The following is a 20,524-nucleotide window of genomic DNA, read 5'->3' on the forward strand; positions in this document are numbered from 1 at the left end:
CTCACAATATTGCTTTCAGCACAAAGTAATCTGGACATGAAGACAAGAGTGTCGTCTTCTGTTCATTGTCAAGCTTTTAATTATTTCTCCTTACCTTCTGTTTCATGAACTTCTTTGTATTTTCTGATGCAGTTCTGAAGAAAAGAAATGTGTTTCAGATATCCGGGTTAAGTAGGCAATGCATTGGTTTGTCTTAAGCATACAGAGTCCTTCAACGAAAAGGTCCTGAGGTTGAACATCCAGAATTTCCTGTATGTATCTTGAAACATGACGTATTGGGCTCACTCCCTTACAGGTCTTGTCCAGTCTTTGGGATAGGAAGATGCCATTTCAACTGGTTTCTTCTTCTTCTTTCACAACCAAACTTTGTCATGGCCCCAGTGCAGCTAGTGGAGTCTCCAGCATATACTCCCAGGAGCCAGCAAGGCCTTCACAACAGCGAGTAGATCAATAACGTATTTCCCAGGCATCAGATTGCCAACTTTGACAAAAAGGAGGGGGGTGCAGATGCTCAAATGATGGAACTGAAAATAAAAACAAAACCCCATTGCAAACAGAGAACTAGCACAATCCCTACCAAGTTAAAGAACTATATTGATAAGCTGATTTATAACCTGGAGGAAAAAGAGAGAGCCAAGCTTAACAGACCTGAGTGTGCTAGTCCTACAGGTAGAGAGGCCTAAGGGGCAAATGGAACCAGGTTGGGGGTTAATGCCAGCAGCAATTGCGGTCAGCCGGCTGTTGCCTCTGTCCTTCTAGCAGCAGGGAAGTGAGGCAGGAGAGTACCACCATCTGATCTTTTATAGCTCTTTGTTTATTAGCTGTGTGCCCCTATTTCATAAGGCAGTGCTTGCTAAGAGAGCACATGAAGGAAGGAATGATGAAGATGACTATTAGCTCTAGTCCAAGGACACCTTTTCTTAAGCCTCTTTCATAGCAGCAGGCATGGAGGAACAGCCTAGCAATTGTTCTCTCAAATGTCACCTTTCTGTATAGGCCACTGTGCCGGCGAAACCATGCTCTTGTTGGAAGGCACTATTTTTTTTCATTTTTTTTCTTTACCCGTTAAAAAAAAATAACTTTGCTATTCTGCACATATCTCCAAAGACTGACAAGGGATGCTTTTCTTCTTTTCCCAGCTGCCCTCTTCATCCTCTTTCCCCCTCCCTCTTTTCTTTTTCTACCCCCCTTCTTCACACAGTTTGAACAATTTGTCTCTGTTCTATCACATTCCTGCGCAGTCCATTCTTTAGGTGCCCTGCGTAAGATTTACACTTGGTGGAAGAACGGTGAGCAGGGAGGGAGGTGGGAGGAGTGGAAGGTAATACAAGGACTACATTTAGATAGAGCAGGAAAGTGAACCGAACGTAGTCCAAGATTGTTGTGCCATCAATTTAATACCTGAGCGAGGAAAACAAAGAGCCTTCAGAGAATTTGTGACCCTTCCCCCATCCCGAAGGGAACTGAGGGAAATATTTTTTTATTTTTTTTAAGGGTTGAAAGGAAAGGCACATAACATAATTAAAGCCTTCCAAGTCATTTCTTGAGGGGACAATATGTGATGATAGAGAACTACACAGGTTAATTGTACCGCTGGTATTCGCCTTATTATTAAAATGCTTTGGCATAAGGAAAATATCCTGCACCAGCGTTCCAAAACCCCTTCGATGCAGATGCTTCTGCTGAGGGTGGTTCAGGCAGATGTTGCGAGTGGGTGTTGTCGTAGATATAAAAAACAATGCCCTTAATAAAACCTAATACAGTGGTACCTCAGGTTACATACGCTTCAGGTTACATATGCTTCAGGTTACAGACTCTGCTAACCCAGAAATAGTACTTCGGGTTAAGAACTTTGCTTCAGGATGAGAACAGAAATCGTGCTCCGGCAGTGTGGCGGCGTGTTCAGGTTAAGAACAGTTTCAGGTTAAGAACGGACCTCCGGAACGAATTAAGTACTTAACCTGAGGTACCACTGTATAGAGAATTGTTGACAGTGCTATTTTTCTAGAAAAAGAGGTGTGAGAACTCACCATGAATACCTCCCTTGTTCTCTCAGAATTGCAATGGTGCCCACCTGAGAGGTGCCAGAACTGAGTTTCAGCAAGTTCTGGCTGCAAAAAATAAATAAATCCTGATCATAGAACTGTAGATTTGGAAGGGACGGGGGGGGGTCATCTAATCTAGTGGTTCCCAGCCAGGAGCCCTGGGATATTCCATGGGGGCCACAGTTGAAAATTGCATAAATGGGGCTGCCACAGCACGAGGCTAGGGGGCCACAGAAGGAAATGAGAAGTGATGGGGGGAGAACTTTTTTTTTATTAAAAAAATCCTGATTGGCCGGCTATCCGCTTGGCCAAGCACAAGTGGGTAAGGGGGCAGCCCACTAGGGCCTAGTGCTGCTTTTTGCCACATGCATTTTCTTGAGGCGTCCTGCTTCGTTTCCAGTGGGGAAGGGAGTGTTTTGGCTAGTAGAGCCCATGACAGAACCCCCAGGTCAGGTAAGTGCAATGGTGGGGTGGCAATGGGTAGGGCTGGGCGAGCCAGAGCTGCTTGTTGCTGCCGCCAATGCTGGGCTCGTTGGCAGCCTGGGCCTGACTCCTGAAGGTGCAGGGTGCAATCCACCCCAGCACATAGCGGATTGGGGCCTTCAGATGTTGCTGAGGGGGGCAGGCTCATTGGCAGCGGCAGCCTGGCTCTGCAAGGCGCGGGGTGAAATCCACCTCCGGAGTCATCTGGTGCTGCTGACTTGCATCTAGTAAATAACTGTCTACTCAGAAGAAAGCCACACTGAGTCCAGTGGGCTTTACTCCCAGGTAAGGGTGTGTGGGGCTATAGTGTTTTATCTAGGCAGCCAGGGCTCCTCCAGATGACAAGATCTTTTTGCACCAGGTCAGTGAGGACCGCTCGCTTTTTAGAATTGTCCCATATATACAGAACTCCCTTTGCACCTTTTGGGCTCTCTGTAGGTTTTGCCCTCTGCGTCAAATAATTGGGGTCAAATAAGCGTTGTTTCCTTTCTATAACACATCGAAGATGGATCTCCCTCAGGAGGTGCTGGACTCTCCTTCCTTGGAAGTTTCTAAGCAGAAACTGGATGGCCACCTGTCATGGATGCTTTAGCTGAGTTTCCGACATTGCAGGGGGTTGCACTAGAAAGATGATTCTATGTTTTTCTGCTTCAACAAAATTTCATTATATTCCTTTCATTTTATGTAATTGTATTTTGTATAAATAAATAAAAATTATATATAACACATGTTCTATTTACAAACAAAACATTTAAATAGCTAGCTTTCTACTAGTAGGACGGTGGGGGCATAGCCAGGATTTTTGTTAGGAGGGCAGACTTGGGCGGGGGGGAGAGAGAGATCCGAAGATTTGTATTGATTTTTACTTATCTGGTGGGCAGCTATGCCCATGGAGGGGGCCACAGTCAGAAAAAGGTTGGGGAAACACTGATCTAATTCAACGAAGCCAACTAAAGCATCCATGACAGATGGCCATCCAATCGTTGCTTAAAAACTTGGAGGAAGGAGAGTCCACAGCCTCCCGAGGGAGTTCATTCCATTGTCAAACAACTCTTGCCATCAGAAGGTTCTTCCTGATGTTTCGTTGGAATCTCCTTTCTTGTAACTTGAAGCCATTGGTTTGAGTCCTATCTCCTCTCAGTCTCATCTTTACCACACAAAACATACCAATCTTCCTCAACCGTTCTTCATAAGGCTTGGTTTTCCAGACCCTTGATCACCTTGATCTCCGAGAACGTTATTTGTTAACAAAACTCCCTATGAAAGAATTCGTGACTTAGACTGTTTTTTAAAAAAATTAATTAATACGCTACAGTGGTACCTCAGGTTAAGAACTTAATTCAGGTTCTTAACCTGAAACTGTTCTTAACCTGAGGTACCACTTTAGCTAATGGGGCCTCCCACTGTCACCACACCACTGCAGCGCGGTTTCTGTTCTCATCCTGAAGCAAAGTTCTTAACCCAAGGTACTACTTCAGGGTTAGCGGAGTCTGTAACCTGAAGTGTCTGTAACTTGAGGTACCACTGTAAAGGTAAAGGTACCCCTGCCCGTACGGGCCAGTCGTGACCGACTCTAGGGTTGCGCGCTCATCTCGCTCAAGAGGCCGGGAGCCGGCGCCGTCCGAATACATTTCCAGGTCACGTGGCCAGCGTGACGAAGCTGCAACTGGCGAGCCAGCACCAGTGCCGCACACGGAAACGCCGTTTACCTTCCCGCTATGAAGCGGTACCTATTTATCTACTTGCACTTTGATGTGCTTTCAAACTGCTAGGTGGGCAGGAGCTGGGACCGAACGACGGGAGCTCACCCCGCCGCGGGGATTCGAACAGCCGACCTTACGATCAGCAAGTCCTAGGCACTGAGGTTTTACCCACAGCGCCACCCGCGTCCCTGTACTTGATTGCAATTCTGTACCTACTTACCTGGGGGGTATGTTCCATTGAACTTTTAAAGGGCTAAAACAGGAAAGATTGGAACTTTAGAGACTAACTAATTTATTATGCTGTAAGCATTCATGAACTATGTGACCCCAGCTGCCCATTGGAAGATATTTTTTTTTCAAAAAACCTTCTAACTGATGCCACACCTCAAGCAGCTACTTCTGGCATGGGTTTACTCTAATACAGATTTGAGCCATTTCATTAAACTCTTAAATGTTTCCTTAAACGCTTCAGTTGCAAGAAATGTAAATAATTAAAACAAAAAGAGCAACGGTTGAGTGTGAAGTTGCTTTAAAATTCTGTTCCAACCCCCTTCCCCCGTTGGTATCATTTCAAGGTAATATCTAAAAAAAAATAAGTTGCTGCCTTTGTAGTTTCACAATTATATGCAGTAAGATAAGCCAGTGCTGTTAAGCAATTACAGTTTGACCACTTTCCATTCCTGTCTCACCTCTTCTCAGTATTTTTTTTTTTTCTGGGTTGCTGTTCAAATACATTGCTCTCTACTCTTGATTAACCTCATTTAAACCAAAAGCATAAACTCCAGGTACTCTGTTTATTCCAAGCAATAAAGCCAGGATATTATTCTCTCCGATGACAAACGTGGATTAATTTTCAGCAGAGTTCCTTCGGCAAACTTTTAATACCGTGAATAGCTCTGCTATCAGATGACAGATAAAAGGACTGTCATATCTAAAGCTCATTTCAATTTTTGGCCCAATATAACACCAGCTTTCAAGGTGATGCAATTATGTTCCGTTGCCTTTTTAATTGTTATTCCTACTAGCTGGTGCATAAAATTCAATTAGTTCAACGCTATTCGATGTGAGTTTAAAAGGGGGAGGGATACACTTGATGCTGCATCTATCGTGTATATCATCCATAAATTTACACGCAAGCCTCTAACTCAGCAATCAAAACTATAAGTTGTCAGTGTAAATAACTCCAGAGTAAATTATACCAAGGTAATTCACACCCTCTTCCACACTTGGTTCAGGAGAGGGGCTACTGCCAGCTTAGCCACTCTGAGCCTGGCAGAAGGAAAACAAGCCTTTAAAATAGAGTTTCACTTACACCCTCCTTTTTGTCAGTGTTAACTTCAGCTGGGTTGTTAGAGAACGTGATCAAACTGAACAGAGTTTGGAACGGGGTAAGCAGGGCTGGTTTTAGGTTTGATGAGGCCCTAAGCTACTGAAGGTAATGGGGCCCTTTATATGTCCAGCTGTCCTTTGTCAACAACAAAGTTTTGTGTGCAGTTTTTTTGATTTGAATACATGCTTTATGGTGATTTATGGACCTAACAGGTATCTAAACCCATTTGCACATAACAAATAGGAGCCTACACAAACCAAAACATTGTTGCTGTATGTAGGTTTTATTTTATTTGTTTTTTATCTTATGCAGTGGTACCTCAGGTTAAGTACTTAATTCGTTCCAGAGGTCCGTACTTAACCTGAAACTGTTCTTAACCTGAAGCACCACTTTAGCTAATGGGGCCTCCTGCTGCTGCTGCGCCGCAGGAGCACGATTTCTGTTCTCATCCTGAAGCAAAGTTCTTAACCTGAAGCACTATTTCTGGGTTAGTGGAGTCTGTAACCCGAAGCATATGTGACCTGAAGCGTATGTAACCTGAAGCGTATGTAACTTGAGGAACCACTGTATTTTGGAAATGTACATCCAGGTGTTATTTTTCCTTTTTTAAAAAATTGGGGCCTCAAGAGAGTGGGGCCCTAAGCTATAGCTTGTTTAGGTAAATCCAGCACGTAAATCCAGCACAGGGGTAAGTCTCCTCCCCACCACCACGCCCCTGTCATGCCCCTTTGGGGGACTAATCCTGACCCAGCTCAGCCAGCTTTGGCTGAGCCAGAACTGACTACTTCTGCCAGTGCATCTCTGGCTGAGCGGGGGTGAGAGACTTCAGCAGGCTGAGTCAGAGATCTTCCTATGCCAAATTCCACCCATCCCAGTGGAGCTGGGCTTTGGATTGTTCCCTAAAATCGTGTGATTTTATCATGCTTTTCATTTCATTTCATTTATTATTTCTTTATTGAATTTGTTGATCTTCCTCATAATGTTTCTCTCTCTCTCTCTCTCTGGGCATTGGTTTCTCAGCAATTTAAAACAAAAATCTCATAGAGCAAAACAGATAACAGCTGCAGTCTCAGTACTAGGGAGCTCAAGCCAACTTGGCCTGCAGATGAAGGGTTATGGTTTGGCAGCAGAGCGCATCCTTAGCAGGTCCATTCTCCAGCACCTCCAGGGAAGACTAGGAGAAACCCTGGAGAGCCACTGCCACTGCCACAGTACTAAGCCATAACCTCCAATGTTTCTCTGATGAAAATAGGGACATCCTATTCCATAATAATGGAATGGGACGCGGGTGGCGCTGTGGTCTAAACCACAGGGACTAGGACTTGCCGATCAGAAGGTTGGCGGTTCGAATCCCCGCGATGGGGTGAGCTCCCATTGTTCAGTCCCTGCTCCTGCCAACCTAGCAGTTCGAAAGCACATCAAAGTGCAAGTAGATAAATAGGTACCGTTCTGGCGGGAAGGTAAACGGCGTTTCCATGCGCTGCTCTGGTTCGCCAGAAGTGGCTTAGTCATGCTGGCCACATGACCGGGAAGCTGTACGCCAGCTCCCTCGGCCAATAAAGCGAGATGAGCGTCACAACCCCAGAGTCGTCCGCGACTGGACCTAACGGTCAGGGTTCCCTTTACCTTTATTCCATAATAATAATAATAATTTTATTATTTACACCCTGCCCCAGCCACTCTGGGTGGTTTTCAACATATTAAAAACATAATAAAAAATTAAACATTCTTTTTTTAAAAAAAAAAAACACCCTTCCCTATACAGTGGTACCTCCAGTTACGAACTTAATCTGTTCTGGAGGTCCGTTCGTAACCGGAAACCGCTTGTAACATGAGGCGTGCTTTCACTAATGGTACCCCCTGTTGCTGCCGCACCGCCAGAGCGTGACTTCCGCTCGCATCCTGGGGCAAAGTTGGCAACAAAGGATATCTACTTCCAGGTTAGCGGAGCACATAACCCGAAGCATTTGTAAGGGGGATGGTACATAACACAAGGTGTCACTGTATAGAGCTCCAACATTTCTCCAGTGAAAATAGGGGCGTTATTGGGAAAAGCGGGACATTCTGGGATCAGATCAGAAACCGGGATAGCTTCTGTAAATCCAGGACTGTCCCTGGAAAATAGGGCCACTTGGAGGGTCTGCGAACTGATATGTTATACAGCTGCTTCCTATGGGAAACTTAATGGGCATCAGCCAGCGAGACAGATAGGGAATGGCCCTGGCCCTATAGTAATAGGAACCCCAGTGCAGTTCCCAGTTCTGTCCCTGCATCTTTAAGAGCTAGGTGGACAGGAACAAAATTCAAAGCAGGTGGTGGTATGAAACATTCTGCTAAACTACTGTAGCCTTCCAGAGGTGTCACAATTGTGATAAGTGCTGTTTAAACTTTACCCATAGCTAAACATCAAGTGTCAACAGTAGCTCATGCCCAAACTCTCCGCACAGGAGTAGGCAAACATCTAATCAAGAGAGGACATCAAAGCTGTGATGCAAAGGAGATGGGAATGCTTTAACTCTCTAGTTCCCATGCTGTCTGGGCGCCTTTGAATAATTCACCTCCAGCTACCTGAGACAGGTATTTTATACCTAAAGCATCCCCATTCAGTGGTTTCTTGAGTGCTTATAATCCATTCAGAATCTTTCAAAATGCTACCAAATTTGCCAATTCTATGGCACGGCATTCCCCCACCCCATAACAGAAGCATTGGGCTTCTGCCTGTTGGGACTACTAGGGCAGAAGGTGAGGTGGCTACCAGTAGGTGGACGCGGGTGGTGCTGTGGTCTAAAGTGCTGATCCTCTTGGGCTTGCCAATTAGAAGGTCAGCAGTTCAAATCCCCACGACGGGGTGAGCTCCCGTTGCTCTGTCCCAGCTCCTGCCAACCTAGCAGTTCGAAAGCACACCAGTGCAAGTAGATAAACAGGTACCGCTGTGGCGGGAAGGTAAACGGCGTTTCCATGCGCTCTAGCTTCCGTCACAGCCTGAAAGCAAGATAAGCACCGCAACCCCATGGTCGCCTTTGACTGGCCTTAACTGTCCAGGGGTCCTTTACCTTTACCTTGCCTTACCAGTAGGTGGAGCTAGGGCCAGTAACAGTCAGATCCAACTAAAATTCTAGCTTTGCCTCCATCCTCTCCTCTACTGAATTGTACCCTGACATTGCAGGTGTCATCAATAAGACTAAGGCCTCACCCACACTTAACCTTGCTTTGCATTTCTAGGCACAGGTCTGGGCTTTCCAGATCCATGTCTGACAGCATTTGTGTTATGTTGTTATGTTGTTGTTATGTTATGTTATGTTATGTTATGTTATGTTATGTTATGTTATGTTATGTTATGTTATTTTTGCCACAGCACTTTCCCCACAAAATAACCCTGCTCTTTACCACTGAATCAAAGCAAATGACAATGCATGGAAAACCCAAATTGTATACCCTCCAACATTTCTCCGATGAAAATAGGGACGTCCCATTCCATAATGATAATTTTACTGTTTATACCCCACACATCTTACAGGATTATCCCAGCCACTCTGGGCAGCTTCCAATTGCCTTCAGACAGCTCGGGGATCGGATAACTCTAAATATGGCAGGGCAAAAGAAGAAGAAAAGGGCACACTGACTGGGAAAGCACGGGGACAAAAGGCCAGTGTGGGTGAACCCTAAGAAGGAGGAAGCTGACAGTCTGTACCATGCACCTAGGATGGTTGCAAAGAGGAAGGCAGGCAAAGCGGAACGAGGTTGGTGGGTCAATGCCCCATTCACTCTAGTAGGCCGACCTCCAAAGCATTGCTTGCAAGTTATGTGCTTAACGTAAGTTATGTGCATCAAGTTATGTGCATCAAACGTATTTCAGCTGTAGTGTGGACAGGGTCATCTTTAGCATATGTGCCACTGGGGTGCAAAGATCCACCCAGTTTAGCCCCCAAATTAACTTTTATTATGCCTTATGTCACTATTATCATTTGATAAATAGTGCTCACACCTGCGCAGCTCCAAAAGGAGTCTTTTTGTGTGTGTTTTGTTTTAAACCAGCTTTTCTAAAGATGACAAAGAACACATTGGGAGTCAGTGTAAAGACTCCATACGTGCGCTTACGGTCATAGGGAGGTGTCTGAAAGATGAGACGGGCGGACATTGTGCGCATAAATGGGAGAGCCATCTCAGGCAGCCTTTCATTGTGGAAGCAACCTTATTTCTCAAGGAGCTGGGAGGGCCCTGGTGAGCGCACATATACGAGTTCCGGCGCCTATGCGCACTCCCGTCGCTAAATAGGCGCATTCTCTTTCTGTCTGTCTCTCCCTCTTTCCTGTCACTCCCCCTCCTCCCAGCTTTGGTGAGCGAGACTTTCCAGAGAGCTCTCCCTGCAGCGGCATTAGCAGGCAGGTGGCGCAAGATTAGGCGGTTTTAGTGGCAGGCGCCTGGCGCCCCCCCAGAATTCAGTGACCGGGTGCCCCGCACCCCTTGCATCCCTTGGTAAAGATGGCCCTGAGTGTGGATACAGTGCCCTTATATTTGTCCTCTAAAGTTCCTGCAGCAAGTGAAGTGGGAGAATCTCATCCGCTGCATGGTCATCCCAACTCTCGTTTAAGTGCTATGCAGCTCCTAAATATCTGAAACAGAAAAGCTGGGATTTGTTTCCAGGGTTCCCTAGACAGAGAAAAACAGATAGGCACATTTGTTTTATGATTTTTTGTTCTTGTTGTTGTTTTAAAAAAACACAACTTATGTTTCGCACTACTATTGAGACTGATGCCAATTCAGTGTGTAATCTTACAACCTGCAATGGCAGCCACTGCAGGTCACTTGAGAAGTTGAATGCCCATGTTGATCTGAGCGGCTCTCAGCCAGCACTGCCACAGGCAGGATTCAGCTTCCAACGTACTGAATCTTGAGCCCAGCATTAGACCACACCATCAGCCCACCTCAGCCTGGGAGCCCATGTGTAAATAGGTCCCTTTTTTCCAACTATAAAAAACAGTTAGTGGGTTTTGTCTGCTTTAAACAGCTGAGTGTTCATTAGGTGTCTGTCCGTTAATTCCAGAGTCCATTAGATCCAAACCCATCACCCTAGAATTAGTTCACATAAAAATCCTGTCAGCAAACAAACCCAGATCATTTGGAATTATCTCAAGAAAAGTTGAAAAACACCATCTGCCAGATGTTTTTTAAAAATCATCATCATCATTTCCCCCTCCCCCACATTAAATATACATGCATTTGAAGTTCACAGTGTCTTCTATTAATCAATACCAAATAATCCCAAAATAAACTGTGCAGTAAACATTCTAATGAGAACATATGGCAGAGCAGACTGATAGTGTTCTGCCTTTCACGTGCAAAGGTAATATTTATGAACACACAGCAGGGCTGTTGTTTTTAAGAAGCCAGTAAATCTTTATATACTGAAATACAGGCTTTCAGACCTTCATTTTTGTGTATTAGAAGTATTAACATAGTTCTGTCATATCTAGGTAGACTTGCGACTAGCACAGCAATAATGCCTTGAGGAATTAAAGGTAAAGGTAAAGGGACCCCTGACCATTAGGTCCAGTTGCGGATGACTCTGGGGTTGCGCCGCTCATCTCGCTTTATTGGCCGAGGGAGCCGGCATACAGCTTCCGGGTCATGTGGCCAGCATGGCTAAGCCGCTTCTGGCGAACCAGAGCAGTGCACGGAAACACTGTTTACCTTCCCGCCGGAGCGGTACCTATTTATCTACTTGCACTTTGACGTCCTTTCGAACTACTAGGTTGGCAGGAGCAGGGACCGAGCAACCGGAGCTCACCCTGTTGCAGGGATTTGAACAGCTGACCTTCTGATCGGCAAGCCCTAGGCTCAGTGGTTTAACCCACAGCGCCACCCGCGTCCCTATCTTTAGGAATTAGGGTGCACCAAATATTTTCCACTGTTTTTTATTAGTGCCATTTTATTTCTCCTTTCGCAATGTCCTTGACCTTGTTTGAAGCACCATTTAATCTGATTGCCTGTGATGGCATGTGGCATTGTTCACAGATATTCATAATGTTATCAGATCAGATGTAGTGTTGTGATGTCATCAGCACTCTATCACTCTGTCAGGGCAAATGTGGCTAAGAGCAAAGAAGGAAAATGGTGCCCTGGAGCCAAAGTCAGGGGAAGAACACAGGGCAATGGGATGATATTTCATTCTTAGCATCCAAACCATTCAAAATGGGAGATGCTCTTCACTATTCAAGAAAACAAACACAAAAGGAAACATTTGACTCAGTACCAAAAGATTGTAAAGGGCTGCGCACCTCATAGACCCATAGCTGTCAACTTTCCCCCGTTTTTAAAGGGAAATTCCCTTATTCCAAATAGGATTCCTCGCAAGAAAAGGGAAAAGTTGACAGCTATGCATAGACCATAGATACTCTCTTCAAGTTATTTCCTTTGCTCAGTCGCCAATGGGGACAGCTGAAAAATATCAAATAGAAAAAGCAGCCATCTTGTCAAACCTCATCCACCTTAAAGCTCCTACACACCGCAGTCATAAATCACCTCTGTGAGGTCCCTGAGGAATGCTGCTCATTCTTCACAAGGACTTTAACCACTCAATGCAAACAACGAGGCAAGCATTCCTGGGAGACCATGCGCAGGGAGGCAGAGGAGAGAGGCCAGGCCTAATCAATCTGGCAGACTTTCCCACACTTTCTGCTATCCGTTTTTATCTGTGTTGTAACCCAACATGTCAAGGACTTTTGGATGGTGCCAAAGGTGGCTTTCTGACCCAATATGCTCTGACACTGACACTTTCACAGGGTTCAGCCTCCCGCACCTGAGAAGCAGTTTTAAAGGTGGTAAATCTGCACACGGGGGGGGGGGGAGTTACTAATATATCCCCTGTAGATCCGCATACCTATGGCAGCTGCTGAAACTGCTTCAGATTATTCTACCTGGCAAGCAAGGAAATCAATCCTGATGCACCTGCTCCAGAAACCTGCCTGCCTGCCCCTAAGCGCTAGTGCCAAAACCAATAGCAATCAGGGGTAAGACTGGATAGGAAGGAAGTGAGCTCAGTCTGAGAAGACAGCTTGTCAGAGGTAAGGGTTGAGAGATGAGCCATCTCTGTGAAGGGGGAGTTGCAGAGAAGTTTCCTGGTGATAGATCTCATCTCATAACTCAAAAATGTGTGAGCACATTCTCTGGAAAAGGCAGAGGAGCGAAATGCTACGGAGATTATTTTTTTGAGTTGACGTCTCCAAATTGTACATACAAAGCAATGCTAAAGCCAGTGTTGTGGGGAAAGGTTGAAAGGCAAGGAAGATTAGCATGACATCAGCCACACTCTGGAGTGAATGACTGGCCATTTCTGAGGTGGGAAAAGGAATTCGCATGAGAAACAGGGTGCATGAATGTTTTATTGGGGGGGGGGGGGAACCAAACCTGAAAGTTGTACTATGTTTTGTGGGATGTGATACATAAGTAGCAGTCAAGTACAACATTCCTTGTTTTCCTAGAGTGGACATGCAGGGGAATGTTTGGTCCAGCCAGTTGAAAACTTCCTGTTTCCTCCTGGCTGGGACATACTTCCTTTTGCATGTGACTAGAGGTGGGCGTGACCTTATCTGTCCAGGTAACAGAAGGGCAAGTCAAGCAGCACACCTCCTCTCTTTGATTTCCTCCATTGTTAGAGCAGCAACTTTTAGCTAGAGATGCTCTGTTGACTTCCAGCCAACAGAGGACACTGGGACTATCTCCATATGGGATAGATCCACATGTATATACTTTGTAACTAAGTCTGCCTTCAGGGATCCAACTGTGAACTGATGATGTGAGTAAACTTCTTTTATATACAGTGGTACCTCGGGTTAAGAACTTAATTCGTTCTGGAGGTCCGTTCTTAACCGGAAACTGTTCTTAACCTGAAGCACCACTTTAGCTTATGTGGCCTCCCTCTGCCGCCACATTGCCAGAGCATGATTTCTGTTCTCATCCTGTAGAAAAGCTCCTAACCCGAGGTACTATTTCTCGGTTAGCGGAATCTGTAACCTGAAGCGTCTGTAACCTGAAGCATATGTAACCCGAGGTACCACCGTACTTTACACAAGATTGTGGCGTGTTTATTCTTTTAAGAGGGATATAAGGGAACTCACTAGGAATCTAATACTGAGAGGCTTAAACAAGCCTGCAACCAGCTTTCTGCTGTACATTCAAAAGGGGAATGTGAAACTCTACTAAGTAAAGGAACTTGCTAGCACAAGTTAGGAAGGATATTAATAAACAATATATCCTCTCCTGCCTCCCTGAACATTCCCACATGTTCTACCAAACCATTATTAGGACACAAGATTATCAGTGTTGATCGGTTTGAGGGTTGGTGATTATCTGATCTCAGGACCAGCCCCAAATATTTTACTGTCATGGGAGAAGGACAAAGGAGCACCCACCCACTTACTTTTTATGTACAGAAACTAGTGGGCACCTCACTATCACCTCCTAACATCTGCCAACCAAGGCAGATGGCTTACTCTGCCTAATGGCTGGGCCACTGGTCCTGTCCTGCCATGGACTGGTCCTGCCTTATATCCAAGAGGCCCTCAAACACCTTTTGAAGTCTATGAGCTCATCCACACTTCCACTTGTGCCATACCTAAAAAGCACGGGGCCAAGAAGTTTTCCGCTCGACCCTCACTTTCTAGACTGAGTGGTATTCTCTTTGCCCCACGCCTTTCCCAGGGAAACCCCACTCTTTATCGATAGACCAGAACCAATGACAATCCAGGGGAAATCTTACTTGCTGTTTGCTGTTAAGATCCTTTTCTTAACATTGTGACAGTCCAGATTGGTGCTTACCCTTGCAGCCTGAAGGTTAAAGGGCAGAGCTATGGCGCTGTGGGTTAAACCACAGAGCCTAGGACTTGCCGATCAGAAGGTCGGCGGTTCGAATCCCCACGATGGGGTGAGCTCCCGTTGCTCGGTCCCAGCTCCTGCCAACCTAGCAGTTCAAAAGCACGTCAAAGTGCAAGTAGATAAATAGGTACCGCTCCAGCGGGAATGTAAATGGCATTTCCATGCACTGCTCTGGTTCGCCGGAAGCAGCTTAGTCATGCTGGCCACATGACCCGGAAGCTGTACGCCGGCTCCCTCGGCCAGTAAAGCGAGATGAGCGCCGCAACCCCGGAGTCGGCCACGACTGGACCTAATGGTCAGGGATCCCTTTACCGATGAGTAAGGAAGTCCCTGGTTCAAATTTCATTTCTGCCATGAACTCACTAGACAACTTGCAGTCTCTCAACCCCAACACCGATTTGCAATATGGGGGATAATAATGCCTGCTTACCTTACAGGGCTTTTTTGGTACATAATGCCTAAATATTCGGCAACAGCCCACTTTGCTACCGTCTCGCTTCAGTATCATTCAGACCCTCAAGAGTTTGGTGCAAGTCTGAAGTTTGTTGCCTCTTTTCCACGAAAACCTTGGCTGAGGCTTACACGCTTCTTTACTCAGAAAACATGCCCTTTGCCACATCAATCCCAAATGTAGCAGCTTCGAAAAGCAAACAACAATCTCCAGGTTTGACACACTAGAGAGGAATCCAATCTTGATAGGAGAAGATGACCTATTACATCCTCTGCCGAGAATGAAAGTGATGTTTTCCTTTCTCATCTGAAGCTATGCTTAAAAAAAAAAAAAATTGCTTTGTAAAACTCTCTTCCTCCTGCATTGCAAACAGGAGTTTGGAGAAATGTGCCACCCCTCCAATCCTCCTAAAAGTGAATTATCTTCACCAACGTGCTAAAGGTGAATGGGGTCACTTCATATGAAACCACACCAACATGGGGCATTTTTTCTAAGGCTGGAATGTAGTGTATATATAAGTGTGTCTGATCTCTGCAACCAACCTGTATGTGCCATGAGTTAGTCCTGTCTGGGTGATCCAGCGCTCTCTCTGTGTGTGTTAGGGCTGGGCAGTATATCAATATATCGTCCAAAGCCGGTTTGAAGTCCATATCATGATAACAGTCTCATAATTTTGACCTGGCAATTATCGTGAATCATGATGTGTGTATGTGTGTGTGCCATGCAAAAATCACAATGTGGGAAAAGCCGTGAAGCCAGCCGATGCTTCTACATAGCTCCATCCTTATTTCAGACATCGTGATATATTGGTGATATATATATTGTGATGTTTAGCTGGTGAGATATCACGATGTTGAAAACCAGGTATCGCCCCAGCCTGTGTGTGTGTGTGTGTCCTGCTCTGCTGTTAATCATAAGCCATCCTGGAAGTTGTGACACTGAAGGAGTAGGAGATCAAGTGTTTCAAACCAACAAGGGAGGGAGGGTGGCAGAGGAGCCATTCCTGACTCCTTGCATCTCTGATGCAGACCCAGAACCTGCTTGCAGGCTTCCCATAGACATCTAATTGGACGGTGTGAGAATGGTATGCTGAACCAGGGCCTTTGAATTGATAATGCCAGGTTCTATTCACATTCTTGTGATGAGCTTTTGGTCAATTTGTTCCCTGGATGTCCAAGTGCAACAGATTATCTACTAGAACGCCAAGTCCCTAACAGTGACTTGTCTTTCAAGAAGACATCCTTTCACTTTCTTTATTTTGCAACTGATTACGCAGGAAATTCAAGCTTGAACAGCTTCCCCATTGACAGATATAGAAGCACAAGGCCGGCAGCATCTCAGAAGAGTGGAAGTCCTGACAGTATCAGGACTTAAGAACTTAATTAATTGGGGTGGTAATATTGCACAGAGTGTTCTGAATCTCTTGACAGATCTTTCACTGTTCCTTATCTGCAGCCTAAGGATAATACTTATCCTTCTTGCTTGCTGGAATGCAAAAGAAAATGCATAAATCTTACATAATTTGGGCAGAGTTTTTCTCTGCAAGGAGTGGGAACAGGCAAGAAAGTTACATCTTATTCCCATCAGCGTATTTGGACCATCTAGTATAAATCCACCATTAATACACTGTTATTGTGTCAATGGTGTGCTGCAAATGATTTGTTGCAAAAAACACTCCCCAAAAAGAGAAAGAAAAATCTGAAGGTGTCCATACTTTAAAAGCAACCTATTCATTGATGGAGAGTTGTCACTGAAATTTTGGCTGAAGCAAAGTTTACACCATCTTCAAGGGTCTCCCCTCAAGCAGAACCTCTGGGGATTTTTAAGGGGAACCCCAAGAGTTTCACATTGGTGGAATTTCTTGGTGCATACAGTTCTAATGCAGATTTATATCATCCATATGCTATTTTTTTACAATTGTACTTTGGGGTGGGGGGCGGATAAGAGACATAGCATTTCCCATTAAATATGTCATCAGTAACTCCCAAATGCGTGGGTGCCCTTTGTTGGCCATACCACTCGTAGTACAGTGGTACCTCAGGTTAAGTACTTAATTCATTCCGGAGGTCCCTTCTTAACCTGAAACTGTTCTTAACCTGAAGCACCACTTTAGCTAATGGGGCCTCCTGCTGCCGCTGTGCCGCCGGAGCACTATTTCTGTTCTCATCCTGAAGCAAAGTCTTAACCTGAGGTAATATTTCTGGATTAGTGCAGTCTGTAACCTGAAGCATATGTAACCTGAAGCATATGTAACCCGAGGTATCACTGTATTAAGGAAGTTTCTCCATCTCCACCTTTAGAAGTGTGAGATAGCACAGAGAACTCCCCACTTTCCATGTGAGTCCTGATTCATATTCACCATCTTACATGGCATCTTACAGCAGGGGTAGGAAACTTGCCCTCGGATTAATTTCACATGTGTAGGGGGGGGGCCTGGAGGGAGAAATGGAGGGGGAACAGGAGACAGCAAAAATGGATGGAGGTTTGGAAGGAGTGCATGGGGGGAGCAGGAGAAACACAGCAGTTGTGATCTTTGCTCTGGGGTCCCACACATTCTCATTCACGCTAAGCCATATTTTGGCTTAGCATTATGTGCGAACAGGGTCAGTAAATCGGGTGGTAGTTGCTTCCAAAGCATGCTTTCGTGACTTGAATAGCGAAATGGCTAAGTAACATTTGGCAGGATAGAATACACCCCTTATTACTAAAACCTTTAAAATACTAATCAGCAGGCTCTTAGTTCATTCAAGCAGAATTATTTTCAGTGAAGGTTGAAGCGGTTTATTTATTTCTCCATTGGAGTCCTTTAAAATTATTAGGATGCTGTTTATAAAATGGACCAAGAGAGGGAAGCAAAGGAAGGGAATGAAGGGACCAGAATTGGGTCTTTTCCAATGCCAATAAACCTATTTCTCTCCCTTATAGGAAAAAGGTTCCTGTGCAAATGTTAGCTTACATAGCCAGTCTCTGTACCGGCAGCCACCGCTGAGGCAAGGCCTCTTCACTTAACAGCACATTTGTCAGTAACAATGACTCCTTCCTTCTGTGGTTGGCAACACAGAATATGCAAAGGTAAGGATGAATGAAACAGATTGAAGTTATTGGCATCCCGTCTCTAGATGTCCTGCTCAAGCAGCTGGGAATGGAATCTGGGCTCCAGAGCATGGGGTTACACCGTTTTGTCAGTTTACCTCCAATGTTTGTCCCAATTTTTTACGGCGCAGCTAGAAATCAAGTTGAGAAGTCTCCCATGCCCTTCTCCAAGTGTTGAGGTCTGTCACGCAGATGCCAACCCTGGTATCTCCCTCCCCTTAAGATACAAGGAACTGTATCATAGGATAGTGTTTCGACTCCCTGATCTTCCTCATCCCTTTGCATTTCTGGGCAAAGCTGCTAAGCATAAAGGAGGTCTTATCCAGGCTTCTTTTGTGCCTCGCTTCTAGGCACAAGTTCACGTTTGTCGTGTCCAACTCTGGCCACTCCCCCCCCCCCAGCACTTTCCCCCCTTTGCTCCACTGAACTGGAGCAAACAGCAATCCATGGGGAACTCAAATTCCTGTACAGTGGTACCTCTGGTTACGTACTTAATTCGTTCTGGAGGTCCCTTCTTAACCTGAAACTGTTCTTAACCTGAAGCACCACTTTAGCTAATGGGGCCTCCTGCTGCCGCTGTGCCATCGCTGCACGATTTCTGTTCTCATCCTGAAGCAAAGTTCTTAACCTGAGGTAATATTTCTGGGTTAGCGGAGTCTGTAACCTGAAGCGTATGTAACCTGAAGCGTATGTAACCTGAAGTACCACTGTTTACAGTCGTATCTTGGAAGCCGAATGCCTGAGGAGTTGAACAGTTTGACTCCCGAATGCCGCAAACCCGGAAGTGAGTGTTCTGGTTTGCGAACGTTCTTTGGAACCCGAATGTCCAACGCGGCTTCCTCAGCTTTTAATTGGCTGCAAGAACTTCCTGCAGCCAATCAGAAGCTGTGCCTTGGTTTCCGAACATTTTGGGAGTCGAACAGACTTCTGGAACGGATTCCGTTCGACTTCCAAGGTACGACTGTATTCTGATTTTGCTTTGAATTTTCACAGGGAAACCACCAGGATAAAAAGGAAAGGAACACACACAGGCACAGCATGGATCTGTGCCTAGAAATTGTGGGGCAAAAGTTAAGTGTGGGCGAGCCCTGACTCAGCAGCAATTCAACAAGGTGTGTATATTACAAAGAGAGCAGAAGGGATGGAGCCGTTCTAGATTTTAGGCCAAGACCCCTTTGTGGTTGGGGGTGGGATGTCAGTTTACTGCAGATTGCTGAAAATCCCGGCCAACATTTTTTCTAAAAACCTAACTGCAGCTGTCACAAAGACTCAGATTGAACTCTTCCTCAAGAAAAAAAACAATGTACAGGGTGAAATAAAAGGTTCTGAACATTTCCAGGCAAAATCCTCAAGTGGCAACACTTCAACACAGGCCCCTCCTAAGTCAAGTGAACAGTGACGGCATGGAACATATCAAGCTATTTTTCTGTGTGTTTGGAATTCACCTCCTGATCGCATATCCTATCCTGGAAGAATCAGCGCTAGACAGTTCATGCAGTGCTTTAAGTTGCTTTTAGCCCTTCTAATACCAGACATTGAAGTTGTTTTGATTCCAAACAATGAAATGCATTGCTTCAATAAACAGCTAGTACTATATAGACCTGTGGTGCCAATTCAAAGCACATTGTAATAAATCCATGTTTGCATTTTAAGGATAATAGCAAGCTGAATTATTCCTATTTAAAAGACAATGGCAATCCTTTTCCCGACTATTCTTGGCACAGGTGTACATACACTATTTAGAAGCCAGTGTGGCATAGCAATTCGAGTGTTAGATCAGGGCTTGGAAGACACAGGTTCAAATCCTCACTCAGCCAGAAATCTGAATGAATGACCTTGAGCCAGTCACACATAGTCAGTGCCGGATTTACGTATAAGCTAAACAAGCTATGACTTGGGGCCCCACTCTCTTGGGGGCCCCAAAAAAAGGTAAAGGAAAAAAACCTGGATGTACATTTCCAAAATATAATAAATAATAATAATAATAATAAATTTTATTTATATCCCGCCCTCCCCAGCCGAAGCCGGGCTCAGGGCGGCTAACAACAATAAAACAGTATAAAAGAATAGCATAAACAACACTCTAAAATCATTCATTATAAAATATATAATATTATATATATATATATATATATATATATATATATATATAATATAAAAAAACAAATAAAATAAAACCTACATACAACAACAGTGTTTTGTGTTGTGTAGGCTCCTATGATGTAAGTAATGGGCCCCGCCTGCTAGTCTGCTCCTTAAAATATCATTTGCTCATTTCTATATATAGCGTGCCTACATTCTGCATGTGCAAATGGCTTTAGATACCTATTAGGTCCTTAAATTACTATATAGCATATATTCAACACACAAAAAACAGCGGCAATTTGTTGTTCACAAACGACAACTGGACATATAAAGGGCCCCATTACCTTCAGTAGCTTAGGGCCTCCTCAAACCTAAATCCGGCCCTGCACGCAGTGCGGGGGGTGACAAAATGCTGTGTGACACTCACCACGGGGCCTGCAGCACGCCTCAGCCATGCGTC

At 45.0% G+C, this 20,524-nt stretch overlaps 1 long non-coding RNA gene across 3 annotated transcripts; it reads left to right on the forward strand.

The window, feature by feature from the left end:
• Positions 1-101: 101 nt before the first annotated feature.
• On the forward strand, positions 102-19,631 carry LOC308471197. Of its 3 annotated transcripts, none has more exons than XR_013982778.1 (4): positions 102-438; positions 17,812-17,958; positions 18,973-19,091; positions 19,236-19,631. It is a non-coding gene; the product is annotated as an uncharacterized lncRNA (long non-coding RNA). The 3 variants fall into 3 exon arrangements; XR_013982779.1 differs by having other exon boundaries at positions 102-251; positions 19,319-19,631; XR_013982780.1 differs by having other exon boundaries at positions 103-438; positions 19,319-19,631.
• Positions 19,632-20,524: the final 893 nt, after the last annotated feature.

This window comes from Podarcis pityusensis (assembly GCF_964106645.2).
Source record: "Podarcis pityusensis genome assembly, chromosome: 2".
Classification (NCBI taxonomy): Eukaryota; Metazoa; Chordata; class Lepidosauria; order Squamata; family Lacertidae; genus Podarcis; species Podarcis pityusensis.